Source organism: Oreochromis aureus, linkage group 6 (genome assembly GCF_013358895.1).
Source record: "Oreochromis aureus strain Israel breed Guangdong linkage group 6, ZZ_aureus, whole genome shotgun sequence".
Lineage (NCBI taxonomy): Eukaryota > Metazoa > Chordata > Actinopteri > Cichliformes > Cichlidae > Oreochromis > Oreochromis aureus.
The window spans coordinates 23,903,179-23,917,252 of record NC_052947.1 but is presented as its reverse complement, the minus strand read 5'-3'; the positions used below and the strand labels follow the sequence as shown (position 1 = coordinate 23,917,252).

At 37.6% G+C, this 14,074-nt stretch overlaps 1 long non-coding RNA gene across 1 annotated transcript; it reads right to left on the bottom strand.

Moving 5' to 3' along the window:
• Positions 1 to 1,155: 1,155 nt before the first annotated feature.
• On the bottom strand, positions 1,156 to 2,745 carry LOC120440705. Its single transcript, XR_005613468.1, has 3 exons — positions 2,546 to 2,745; positions 1,747 to 1,835; positions 1,156 to 1,586 (listed from the first exon to the last, which is right to left on the bottom strand). It is a non-coding gene; the product is annotated as an uncharacterized LOC120440705 (long non-coding RNA).
• Positions 2,746 to 14,074: the final 11,329 nt, after the last annotated feature.

Genomic DNA, 14,074 nt, shown 5'->3' with positions numbered 1-14,074 from the left:
TGTGCGAGCTTCACAAGCAACAGAGTTGTGCACTTTCACTCACTATGTAATTGTATTACAATCATTCACTGCAAGGTTTTAAAGGTACAATAAATAAATCAGAAAAATATATTTTTATTTTAACAGCCACCTTTATTGTTCAGAGGAAATAGTGTGGTACAATATAAAAACTGGAATCACCACGACTGTATGATACCTGTAAATCAAATGCTTTAAAAAAGAAAAGCTCTTTGGCATAAATTACACGAGGTCCGTCTCTTTTACACAGAACTTGAAAATCATTGAAATGCTCATTGAGACACACTGTTTGCAGTGCAAAAGTAATTAACAATAACCTCTCATCCTTCACAACAACATTGTAGACCTTGTGAAAAACTGGCATTTCAAAATGGACTTTTATACAAACAACTAAATCTGCACCATAAATATTTCCATGGTGTTTTGCCCATCTAACATTTAACACCTTGGTGTTGATTGGTAGCTGAAGAGTCTCTGCCATCTCACAGCCCCAGTCCAATGCATTTCAAGAAAGCATGTTACCTGGTCCAGTGGTCAGTCTTTTGGGGTTTAAATGTCTGCCAACTGAAAGCAATAGGACTTTGATGTTTTGTTGCCAACGTTTTAGTTACGTTTTTGAAACTTTTCAATTGTTTTTTTAAAGAAGCTGTGCTTTGCTTCATTGCATATGCACCAGCTATGCAAAAGTGGTCCTGTTTTAAGTATACGTGTACGATAATGCATCATGAACTGATGCTTTGGTAGCAGCTTCTTGTGTGGAAACAAACTTTTGGATAACCTGTGGTGTTTGGCGATCAGGTGTTTCAAGAAAATAGTGATACCTTTTGATAACACTGCTGAAAATACAATATTCACTACTTGAAACAACAGCAGTAGCAAATACCAGTGCTGATCGTTTGGACAAACTAAGTCTCCAAAGATGAGTGGTAGATGCCGATGTAAACACCAGGACTGGATGGCATTTAACCCCAAGTTATTTGAGTCCTCTCCCAACTTCGCTGTAGGTGGTTTGTTGTTTTGTTCCATGTAGCCATAATTAAAGCTCTTAATTCTCGTGTCCACTTCCTTTGATGTTGTATACTGATCTATTGCATGTAACATAATCAGTTTCATTTTATATTGTGCGACTCCTCCAAGATATCGTGCATAATATCAACAGAGAAATGTTCACATGTATTGAAGTACTGCAATGAGTTTAGAATGCAAGACTGTTTAACACCCATCGCATTAGGAAGTCAGGGATTTGCCTCCATTTTTTGGCAATGTTCAGTATGAAGTGCTTGAGTTCGCATGATTATCTTGGGTGAATCCTCTGTAAACTCTGTCTGAAAGTCCTCCTTCTCAGCAAGACAAAGGTGGCAACAATATCTGGTACTAAATGACTCTAGAAAACCAAACAGACAGTGAAGACCAAAGTTGTCAGTAGTAACTTGGACAATAGTTCCATGTACTGGGTCATCATACAGGGCAATCGTAATTCCATCCCTCTCCAGGATTTTCATATCCTTCACAATTGGATCAAGTATCTTAGGGAAGCCATATGTTTGGGATGATGAACTTCTTGGCAACTGTGAACATAATAAAATTGCAAGGCAAAGAAAGTTAAATGAAATAAATTGAACAAAATAAACCTAAACAGTTGGTATAGCAGCTATTATAACATCATCCCCAAAGCTTGACTGATTCACACTATGAAACATGCAGGAAATGTTGATGTTTTTTACTCACCACATTCGAAAAATGATCTGTAGGTCAGTTGGCCCTCAAAACAGATGTACTTCTGTTGTTCTCTGCACTTCACTTGCACAGCTTGCATCCTTCATGATATGAAAAGGATATTTTAAATAATTAGATTTACTACAAATACTTACAAAATTGAACAAAACACAGGCACACACAAAACACATAGGGCTTAAGAAACATCTAAAACTGCACACTTGTGCAGACTGCAACCATGTATGCTTTTCAATTCGAGTAAAACACACGTGCTTGCTAAACTAACACCAGTACACATAAAAGATTCACTCCATTAAACACACATGCTCCTAACCAAAGATCAGGCGAAAACAGTCGTGTATGCGACTCAATTCAGAGTAAACCACACGTGCTTTCTAACTGAACAGGTGAAACATCCACAAACATCAATCCACGATAAAACACACATCAGGTAAAAAAGTCAATTTTCATGACTCAGTTTGGAGTAAAACACATGTGCTCACCAACCTTTTTTGGATAAAACATTGGTGCACTGAATTTGCTAAAAACACACTACCCTGGTCAATTATACTACCCTAAAGCAGCTATTGAGCAATGCTAAATTTAGTTTAGTGATATATACCTTAATGCTGTCTGTGAGTAGTCTAACGACATTAATTTAGCAGAAGCTAACGTAAGCATCAACCTTGCCAATTATGCAGCATGTAAGACCCACAAACTCTCAAGCTGTAATGTTACAGACCTTTCAAATAAACAGAAATTCCCCATTTTATCCTAAATTAAATCATTATTGAGCACTTTGCTCACTTACCTGGCTCACTGCTGACAGTTGTCTATGTTCCACTGCGGGATAGTAGCAGAAACTTAGGAAATGGTAGTGGGCGTGGTCATGACATATTACTCCAATGGAATTTCCTCTGTTTTTTTGCTCCAACTCTGGCGGCCAATCGAAATGATTACAATCCAAAATGAGTGAAAATGACTCTTTTAGAGGAAAATAATGTTAACTCTGGAAAAATTACTCTCTCCATTTTCCTGTGTAGTTTCAATTATCTATAGAATAAATATGACAATATCCAAAACCCTGTCACAATTACACAAAAAATACAGTGGGTACCTGTCATTATTAAAGCTTATAGGTAGTTTAATACAAAATGCTGGCCTGCCGGCACACATCCTTTTCTCATCTCTGTCATGTCTTTATTAATGCAGATGTCAGTAAAGGTCCAGTCACTTTACCATCAAGGTAGCTCTATTGAAAGGAGGAGGAGGCATAAAATAGTCACCTTTATTGGGAAGTGTAAGGTCATTTCAAACGCTAAGTTTTCTTGTTTCTGTACAGCCACATGTCCATATGATAGTCAAACTTGTCCCAGACTTTTGTGAGCACGTCTGGAGTAACTGCAGTGACTGCTATTGTTACATGTATGCTAGGCAACCACGTGAAAATCTCATCGTTCTAACAGTACGTGTTTTGATCATTACTGGTGGCTGTGGAAGCTGTGGAAATGAAGCACTTTGAAATCAGGTGATTCTTTTTGATATACCCTGTATTTCACAAAGAGTAACATTAATTTAGATAATGCTTAAAATAACTGCCCTAATAAGTGCAAAGATGTGTTTCAATAGAATTTCCTTCTAGATGTTTGCACTTAAGTTTATTGTGCTCTTTCGTAACATCAGCTTCATACTAGCTAAGGGTTAGATTGCGATGGTTATGGCTCATGTGGCCTCTGCTTATGTAGAATGCAGATGGCTAAATCCACACATAGCAGTAAATCTGAGAACCAGCAACTGCACAGGTCATCTTATCACAGCCTGTGTAGAAAGAAAACAAATCTACTGAAGGTTAAGATAGAAATTATGAAGTGACTTTCTAAATGTACCGTTTCCCCCAACTGCACCCCTACACCAATTATTTAAACCTTTTTTAAATTAGTCTAAGTGGTTTGAGAAGTTTAACTTCTGTAACAGTTGTTTATCATCTTTCAACTAGTGAAGAATTCAGCTAAAAATCAGTTTTACTGTGTGTAGACAGAGCTGTCCAGCTGTTTTACTGATTTAAGGAAGCCGTTACAGTTTTGCATGTATCTTGTAATCTTAAGTCTGCTGTTATTGAAAGTTTTTATAATGACATGTTCAGATTTTTCATATTTCATCTTGTACCTGGTGATTAGCAACAATGTAATGTGTAAACTCCACAAGCATCGAGTTGACACCCAGACTGGCATGTCATGGACAAGTGATGCATGGCAGCTTACCAGACCTTTGAAGGAACAGAAAAGAATGGGCAAAGCCCGAAAAGAACGTGAATATGTAGCACAGATTGAGAACAACAATAAAGATTTTGACTTCCACGAAAAAATTTAAAATTATGAGAATCATCAATGGGAAATAAGCGAGGATAACGGATACTGTCGTTACCAAGATTGTCCTAAAAGCCTTCTGTTTCTTGCTGTTCATCCCCTGCTCCTGCCTGATCCCCTCTCCCGGACCAGGCTGTTTGAGGATCAGAAGAGTACAAACACAACAGTAAATTTGTACCGCACAGCACATTGCAACCAGCACTACAGAAGTTGGGCGAAACACGAAAGCCACAAATGCACTGCCAAAGCAAGAAACCAATGTCAAAAACCAGACTATCCCAGACAAGAATAGTTTGTACCTCAGTGGCTTAAACCTCAAGAAAACCACAGGTTTAACTGTTGCCAGATAACACTCCACACAAATCAACGTCAGAACATATGGACGGCCAACGACTGTGAATCCCAGGAAGAAATATTTCATGCCAGTCAGATATATGTTGGAGAAAAACAAGTCAAATAATCCTAAAGTATCTTGAAGACAGATGACAAGTTCAAAAATAGCCTTTTTCAGAGTGTAGAACTCTGATGTGATCCAGCCTCTTGATATTATTACATGCACCATGTAGATATTGACAGGGAGTCGGATGATCATGCTGGTTAATTTGCATATCACTATTAGATGATCTCTTAAGAAGAGTGAAGCGCTGTTTCCAAGAGTAGTGTTGTTCATCCTGAAGGTCTCTGGACAAAAACATGAAACACATGATTATAAAGTTAATGTCACCCAGAGCAGCATGTTCTTTTGATGGATGTTTTTGGTACAGTTGTAAATATTAATCACGTTCCTCTTTCACAAATTCTGAATCTATCCTATTTTTTATGTGCTCATTTTAATGAATTTTTGGGATTGATGTCTAACTGAAACTGATCAAATCTGAAGACTGAAGACAGCTTTTTAATTTCACTTACATAAAGAACTGATATCCAAACATTCTCATTACTAAGTAGCATACATTTTCCTTAGTGATAACTGTTAAATGCAGTATGATGCCAAAACAATCCAAACTATGTTAAATTATTGAAAAATGAAAATAAAAATCCTTTACCAAACCTGTAGTGTTGACGCCTTACACTTCTTGATCTTCTTAACTTGTGCCTTCCATGCTCAAAACTTCCCCCTATAAATGCAGTTTGCATAGCTAATGCTATGCAAATACTTGCATGGTGCATAGACCACTTTCGTCACTCTGTGGTTACAGCATCAAGCTAAGACTGCCATACTCTCACTCTCTGTTTTTCTAAACAAAGCTGCTCAGATAAAAATGACTTTCAATCAAGAAACTCAAACTACATCACATATGACATCTGCACTGGGTTATACAAGTCACCTAAAAGTTACACCTCTGCTGAAAATGGAATAATCAGAAGCCAACAGCCAGTTTGGTTCATTCTACTTTTCCTGTCATTGCCGCTCACAGTTGGTTACTGGACACCAGCTTTTAGTGACCAAAGACTAACTCCCTATGATTACAGCTCTTTCCAGTTGCTCTCTGATTGAAGTTTTAAAGAGGATTTCTTTGACTCCATGTCCTGCCTCTGTCCAGACATGTGAAAAGCATATGGGAAATGCTTGTAAGAGAGGAAAATCCTACTGATCAATCAGGATTACTCAGCATATTAACAGTATAGTATACCTCATCATACTGAATGTTTGGGTCTACCATTACTGCATATCTTCAACTTTATAGTTATGTGCAACCAGCTTGTGCCTACCACGGACTCCCTGCACAGGCTCAGAAGGGGATATATTTCTTTTCAAGTCACAGCAACGCCAGTTTGTGTCTGTTTTGATATTATACTCCAGTTAATTCATACAAGTTCTGGAAGAAATACATTTTTCATAAAGAATAAATAAAGCACGGTACCACAAAAATCATCATAAAATTGCTATTGGAGAGTGTTTCCTACAGCTGTTTTACGCTGAAATCTTATTTTTCGTGGGTGACATGAAGATGAAATGTTTGAGAGGAGTTAAATCTTTGCTGCTTGCCACTGAAAACGGGACACTCAGGTTAAATGCACAGCAGAAATCACAAGACAGAAGCAGTTGAACTAAACGGACTGACAGGAGGTACGTTTCAGTAGCCAACACTGCATGGTCTAGCTGTTAAAAATCTCACATCTCACACCAAATACATGAACAATAATTTATGTAGACCAACACAAGCCTTGCTTATACGTAATGAATAATAAACACCATGCAAGTATTCTAATCAGTAATGTTTTAAGCGTTTTGGCTCACAGTTACTGTAGATGTGGTGAAAAATCTGAAAGAATCAGTCTGTGGCAGTTTAGATTAGTGTAGAGACTGAAGAGACTGTTGTTGATAAATTCATTTAAACAATTTTAAAATGATGGGTTTGAATTTGCACACCTGGAAAAGTGGAAAAATCCATTTAACAACCACACCTCTGCAGTACTGGGGTCACTACTCAATAAAAGTAACATATTACACATTACTTGTTACTTTTCTTATAAGTAATGTACTATTACAAGTGTTCGCAGTACATTACTTAATTACTCATTGGCGAAAGTCATTAGTTACACTTCTCATGACATTACCTTCACGCTGGTCCCTAACATGCTGTGAAATGCACTGTCACATAATTACCAGTTAACAACTTAAATCTTGGGCTACAGTTCCACAACACAAACCTGTATCCTAATGAGGACACACAACATCTGTCTTTTAAAGTTTGGACACAAAAACGTATAAAACCAGCCCAAAGAGATGTCAAAGTGATTGCTATCATGATTCTGTTTTTAGAAACATGAAGAGGTAGAAATGGGGGCTTCAGTGCCACAAGTCTGACTGCTCACCATTGCTTTGGTTACCTGTTGAAATTCAGGGTCTTGCTGCTTGGATTAGCAAAGCAAACACTGAGCTTTAACATCACTCTGGGTTCTTTGCTAGCTTTGTCTTAGCATGCCATCTGCACAGATGCTTACAAAGAGCCAAAGCTGCATTAGCAGTATATTGCAGTTGTTTCTGTCCTGGTCAAAGTTTGTACTTTACCATCATGCTCTTGTCCTGCATAATGTTACTACATTACTGAAAAATGTACTACTTTTGCTGTTGTGTAGCTTTTGTGTTGGTGTGTGGGACTGGAGCCCATGTTTTTATTGTTAAGTGATGTTTATAAGACAATGCATTTCAGGTCATTTTATGGAGTAATACAAATAACTTTCGCTGGCAAGTAATTCCTTTTATGAAAAGTCATTACTTGTAAGAGAAGCAACTTTTTAAAGTAATGACACCAGCACTGATTACAGTAATGCGTTACACTGGAATGTGGGACACCTAGCACTGCACCTGTGTTTACAAGTTTCATCCATGAAAATTCAAGTGTAAATTGTCCAGTAAGAATTTGCAAGAACAATGACTTGCACTTTAGTGCACATGGTCTTCAAAGTGAGCAGAAAACAAACACTCTGTGGCTCATATAGCTCTGGTCAGAAGTTTACATACACTCGTCATGAGCATGGATAAAGATAATTTGTGGGGGGGTTTTGTTGTTGTTTCTATGATCCAAATAGGGTCAAAAGTATACACACAGGCTTAATTTTTTATTCCCAATAATATTTGGTTAAATGTCACTTATAGGGCTGCACTTTGACCAGATGTCCACAAATTTTTAATAGGGTTGAGATTGGGGCTTTGGGAAGGCCATTCCACAAGCTTTACCCACTCCAAAACTAGTTGTGAAGTATATTTGTGTCACAGTTCTTGGGTCTGTGACCCAGTATGTGTAATTCCAGTTTAAGTTATATTATTTGATTTGTTGTTTTTTATGGTTTTGGTTTTCTTTATTGTGTTTTACTTGTGTGATATTTATAGTTCCTATTTCTAGTTTTCTGTTGCTATGCCTTTCCTGTCTTCCACATCTCTGTGTCTCATGTTCCCTCTGGTCCACTAGTCAGTCATGTCTCTGTGTCTCACTGTCAAGTCTGCGTCTTTGTGAATGTGTCATGTTCCTGTTTTATTTTGATAGTTCCTTGTCCTGTATTCAGTTTTGAGTTTTTCTTGTATCTGGTGTTATTTCTTACAGCAAAAATAAAGCTGGCTTTCTTAGTTAATTCTTTTTGAGTCCTGCATTTGGGTCCTCATCCTGCCTGCCACACAGCCGTACCATGGCAGAAGGCATTTAGCGTGTCCATGTGACCAGCTGCAAGAAACAGGTTTAATGGCAGTGCTCTCACAAAATAAATAACCCAAATTCAAACAACAAATGTGGGGGAGAAAGGGACAGTTAGGTTGTGCCAAAAAAACCCACCAAAAAGACAAAACCAAAACATAGCTGAGCTATTATCCTAGAAAAAACAAAAACAGAAAGACCCTAAACCTCAACTCAAAACAAGCTCAAAATTACATGGGTGGCACCAACCTACTTACCTAGTGTTTCTAACAAAAAGACTCTACGTGAGTAAGTGTATGGGGTCCCCAAACTTACCTAGTCCACTTTTACTCCCACCACAACCATCAAACAAAAGAAACACAGCAGGGGAGCTTTACACATGAGCCAAACAATTCAAAGGAGGAAAGAGAGCCGTGCCCAGCCACAGGTGAGTCTCCTTATCAAGGTGTGCACTCCTGGTTTGTCCAATCAGGGTCTCCCTCCTCTAATTAGTTGGACATCCCCAGATTGACATCAGCCTGCAGTCTGCAACCTAAGGGAATGGCAAAAAAAAGGAGAGGGAAAGAAAACATGCAGCCTGCGGACACGTAACACTGGGTTGTTCTTGAACGTCCTGCAACCAATTTCCTCTCATCTGAGAGTGACAGATAGGCTTTTCTTCCAGACGTTGACAGTTGTTCTCAGTATTGTTTCGTCCAATCAGTAGCGTCAAGCAATTTTGTTTTTGTAGTCAGTGATGACCACTAAGTTAATATGCCTCAGCCTGGTCAACATTAGATATTGTAGAACCTTCAGCAAATGAATAAAATAAATAATTAAAAGCCCAAAATGACCACGACAGTCATGTCCATAATGAGGGTGTGCAAACTTCTGACCACAACTGTAGTTTCAGATTTGCATGTATACATAACTACTAGAAAGTTCAAGCAAGAAGAGGTGGATAGGAAACACAACTTTAGATGAGTAGCACAGCATTCACTAACATTTACAAAGCACCCACTTGTTTGGCTTAATGGATGAACAAAACCTTTGGGACTTTGAAGAAGAAGGCTTACTCTTTTTAGGCCTCACTGATCACAGTGATAGAGAATGGTTTTCCAGCCATTTTGAGATAGAGGAGAAAATACTCAGTATAATAAATGTAGGGAGTAAGTCTCTTGAGATTAATGCCCCCATAAGAGAATGAGTGATCACAATGTATGGAATGTAATTAATCAGTGCAACAAGGGTTATTGAAAAAATGAAATTGACGAAAGTGTTGTTAATCACACCTGTCCCAACTGCCAGAGCAGAAATGTTTGAAAGCTCTTACAACAACAAGGCACCCGCAAACTTATAGAACAGTAATTAATACAACAAATATGATCAGCCATAACAATAAACCCCCTCCCTAATACTGTGTAGCCACCAAACATGCCACCAAAAGCTGCATCTATCTACTTATCTATCTTAGAAAGTATATCTGTTGTATGAGGGGTAAAAGTTTTCATGACTATACTGACAAAAAGCAGACATCCAAGGTCCATTTTGGCAGCTTGCAACATCTCCAACTTCACCATGCACCTAAACATCAACATCTGGGTCCCACTGACTGTTTATGTCAAAGATGATCAATGTTTAAGTGAAAGAGCCTACATTGTTCTGTTGCCTGTGGCCAGTGCTTGCTTAATTTTCTTGTGCATTACGTTTGGCACATTTCTCCCAGGTCAGACCTTCAACACAGGGTTCAGTATCAGTGGCAGGAGCATTCCAGAGGTGCACGAGGAGACACACTTCAAGGGGAATTTTAGCAGTGAAGAAAACCAGCTTACTCCATTTACCATACGGGAAAATGAGCTTGATTAAAAGCCACAAACAGAAGTTGATGACACTCAGTGCTGCTGTTGTTTTTTTTTTATTTTTTATTTGTGCTAGTAAATAAATAAAAAAAAGATTAATGATCTGTGTTTACTTCTTACTTCTGTACGCCATGATAATCACATTGCAACTGTGTTGAAGCATTTCCTGCCAAATAATTTATGCACGTATCGCTGCTGATGTGTGAAAGCACGTTTTTAACATCTCCAGTTTTGGTGTACTGTGCTGGTATTACTTGTCAAGGATTACAAGCATTACAAGCTTTTCTTAGCTTTTAACAGTTTGGAAAGGTTTATCTTAGCTACTGTCACTTCTGCAGCCACGATATAGCTGAAATCATTGCTGAATATGCCTAACACGGATTAGTTTAGCAGTCCTACATTACAGCTGCCATTAAATCTTCGATTAGTTAAATGGTCTTGGATTGCCAACAGCAAAGTAGTACTAAAATTATAATTCCATTGCATTGAAGAGGGAAAAGATAATATAAGCGCTGATATTCTTGTGAAAAATATGGTTAGCAGTAGGTCATATAATTCTTGCTCTATGCAGATAACTACAAAAATTTACAGTAAAACAGAATCATGCAATGCTTTACTTTTAATAGTCCACTGATGTGATTTAATGTTTAATATTGTTTTCAGGCCTCAATTTTTATGCTCTGAGGAAATCCAAGAGGATTTGTTTTTCCCAAATCTGGCACAGATTTACAAAACAATACATGACACAGTAATAGTTTGGCAGAAAGAAGTCAGAATGAGTGTGAACTCATGCTTCACACATCTTTGTCAAATAAGAAAATTGTTCTTTACACTACAAGTGATGCTGAATATTTAACCACATCAGACTTTAACCTCTCCTCTGTGCATTTTGAAAGTAGGTGACGTACCAGTAACATCTACTCTCTTTCTAAAGATCTGACTGTGGATTGAATGAAAGGAAATGTTTTAAACATTACATCACTAAAAGTGTGCAACACAGGCCAGACACCAGGATTTTGCTACCAAATAGTAAAGGATACATTTAAAATAACCAAATATAGTGTATAAACATGCAAATGTTTCGTGTGGTTGCCAAGTTGAAGAAGCAAATCAACACACACATGCTGAGTGGGAAGAATGAGAAAGGCTTTCTCTTGAGGACAGCAAGTTTCACTATGTTCATGATTATTATTATCTTGTCATGATTAGTTACCCTCTCATCTTTTTTCAGATGTCACCAGTAATTTATTGCTATTGCAAAGCCATTAGTAAAGTTCTATTTGATATTTTGCCTTTAAATTTCTCCAAAAACCGGCAATGTAATAACATGATGGGAGGATTGCAGATATTTAGTTAATGCCGTCTAATTAAAACCAGAAAGGATTCACTCAAAATAGCAAAGGGTCACAGTCAAAGTCGAACTAAAGGAAACTCTGATCTGCAACACTGCCTGGACATTGCACAACAATTGCAGACTTGAAATGATCCCCTGAATGGGCTGTAATAGGAGGCAAAAGGGAATTCTGAAATTCATGGCAAACCTGGACCTGGAAGCAAGAAAACCTCTCAGGCAACCAGTTTACCTTCAGTTGAGTTGATCCCATCTTTTCTCACTGCACTCATCTCTGTGCTCTCAATTTTATAAGCTAAATATGCTACAATATTAAAGACATGCAACGAGTATGCATAGAAAGCATAGACAAAAGTTAAAGAGCTGCATGAGGTGGCATGAGGAGCGTAAAGGAGGGGAGTGCAGTGTGCTCAGTACATTACTGCAGGTCTCCCAACAGCCTGAGCCTATAGCAGGAGAATTAAGGGATGGTTCATTGTCACCTGATTCAGCATTAACTAAAAGCAAAAAGGAAAGTTTTAGCCTAATCTTAAAATTAGAGGGGGAGAGACTGTCTCTTGCAAACCCAAACTGAGCGCTGGTTTTGCAGGATAGGAGCCTGATAGCTGAAGGCTCTTCCTACACTGTACCTTTGGATACAGCACAATTAAGCCTGCACTCTTAGAGCCAAAAGCTCAATGGGGATAATGAGGGTTTAAGATAAGATGGGGCAAGCAGTCTCTGTTTGTGAAATAGTCACAACCGCTAATCCACTGATTTGTGTTTCTGGGCACAAATGTAACATGTTCCTAAACATGAATTTTCCAATGTCATTTTCATGTCCTTGAACAAGATTTTTCATCTGTCCAGTCTCATTTGTACTGATTCATGTCCATGTACACGAAATCAATATCTTCCACTTTTAAAAGGTGAAAAAGTTCACATTTTCTAGGATGGAGGGGTCAGTGGATGGTGGAGCAAATCATTTCACCACTTACACCCAAGACAAGTTTGACCCATACATGTTACAGATATTCACACATCATTTAGATTATCTTATTTTTAGGCCTTAAAAAGACATTTGATTAGGTTTAGGCACTAAACATGCCTTGGTTATGATAGGTATAAATACTGGGTAAGTTTATAACAAAAGACTACAACTTTTTTTGTTGGTTGCCATGGTGACACGGTCCCAATTTTGTCTAGACAACATAGTAGACATGAACTATGTCCTGGTGTATTTAGTTAAAATTTGACTCATGAAGCCATAACTACTGAGTTGAAGGAATACAAGGCTCAACAGAGCCTAGAAAGAAGCCAGGGTTTATTTTTGTTTACCTCCATCAATAATAGGACATTTAGACATAACAACAACAACATCATTATTAATTATTCGTCTATTATTCTAATAAACAAATGAGTAGTAGTCTTAGCTTTAGAGAGGATTGTTTTGATGTAAATAATTTAAATAGTCTATTTGGAAAAGCACATGCTTTCATGGTGTCATCTGTAGATTTTCATTGGTGAACTGCACCATGAGTCAGACTTCTCTGATAATTGCTTTATTTCTCAGACAAGATAATCAAGCTGTGTGGGATTAACATTTACTGAGAGTAGCTGCTCTCTGAAGGAAGTAATGATTTCTTTCAATTTTTGTTAATTCTAGGATCATTTTAAAAAATCCAAATAATTAGGTTTTTCAGGAAATACCACTAAACGAGAACAAGATCAAGCGTATGATTAAAACAGTCAGTGTTTTGTTTTTTTAAGAAGCCGCTTGGGTCTAATAAGGAATAAAATTCATGGTTGTGGCTCCTTTTGTCAACATAAACGTGAATGTAATTTTATCTAAACTTCGCACTAAATTATATTAAAAAAAAAATCAGAATCAGTCAAACAGTTCAGATAAAAATTAGACAACAACAAATGTTGAAACACACACATAGCTCTTTATAAGAGATGACAGATTCATCTGAGCCTGATTCTATGAATGTAGTTCATTTATTTTAAGGACGAATATTATGCAAAATCAACTCTTTTTTTTATTGTTTTGGGAGATAACGTTGTGTCTCTCCTCTATAAATCAGGAAGACTGTCTCTAAACAAACCTTTCTGGTTAGAATCCTGTGTATAGCACCTGCTCTGGCTGCTGAACAGACCTCGTACCTCTTATGGTAAGACTCAGAAGTCTGTCATTGCTATTTACTTGATAGAGATGCCTCTTCAAACTTAGTCTAAAATGTGTCAGCCACAAGGATGTCACACCAAATGTTCTGTTGGTGGCTACAAGACCCCTTATGCAGAAGAGGATATTTAGTCTTAACAGATATGGCCAAAGTTATTATCATCAGCTTATTTACATATTTGTCTTCTGTTGCCTGACAACAGTATGTTGGACTGAAACACAACCAGTGAAGGCTACATGCTCTTGCCACAGCTCTGTAATGGTAAAGTCCAATATAATCACCATACAGTGAAAGAAATGTATAATATTTACAAAGGTATAAATACGTGCAAAGCTGTGCCTTGAAAAGTTTTATGTTTTAAGTTAGCTGCTGTGCATCAATGCTGTTCTGCTGCTCCTGTCTGCATCTCGGTGGAGTAGAATAGTTGTATTGTTGCAAACTGAAAATTATAGCACATAAAAGATGATCTCTGCCAAGGATAATA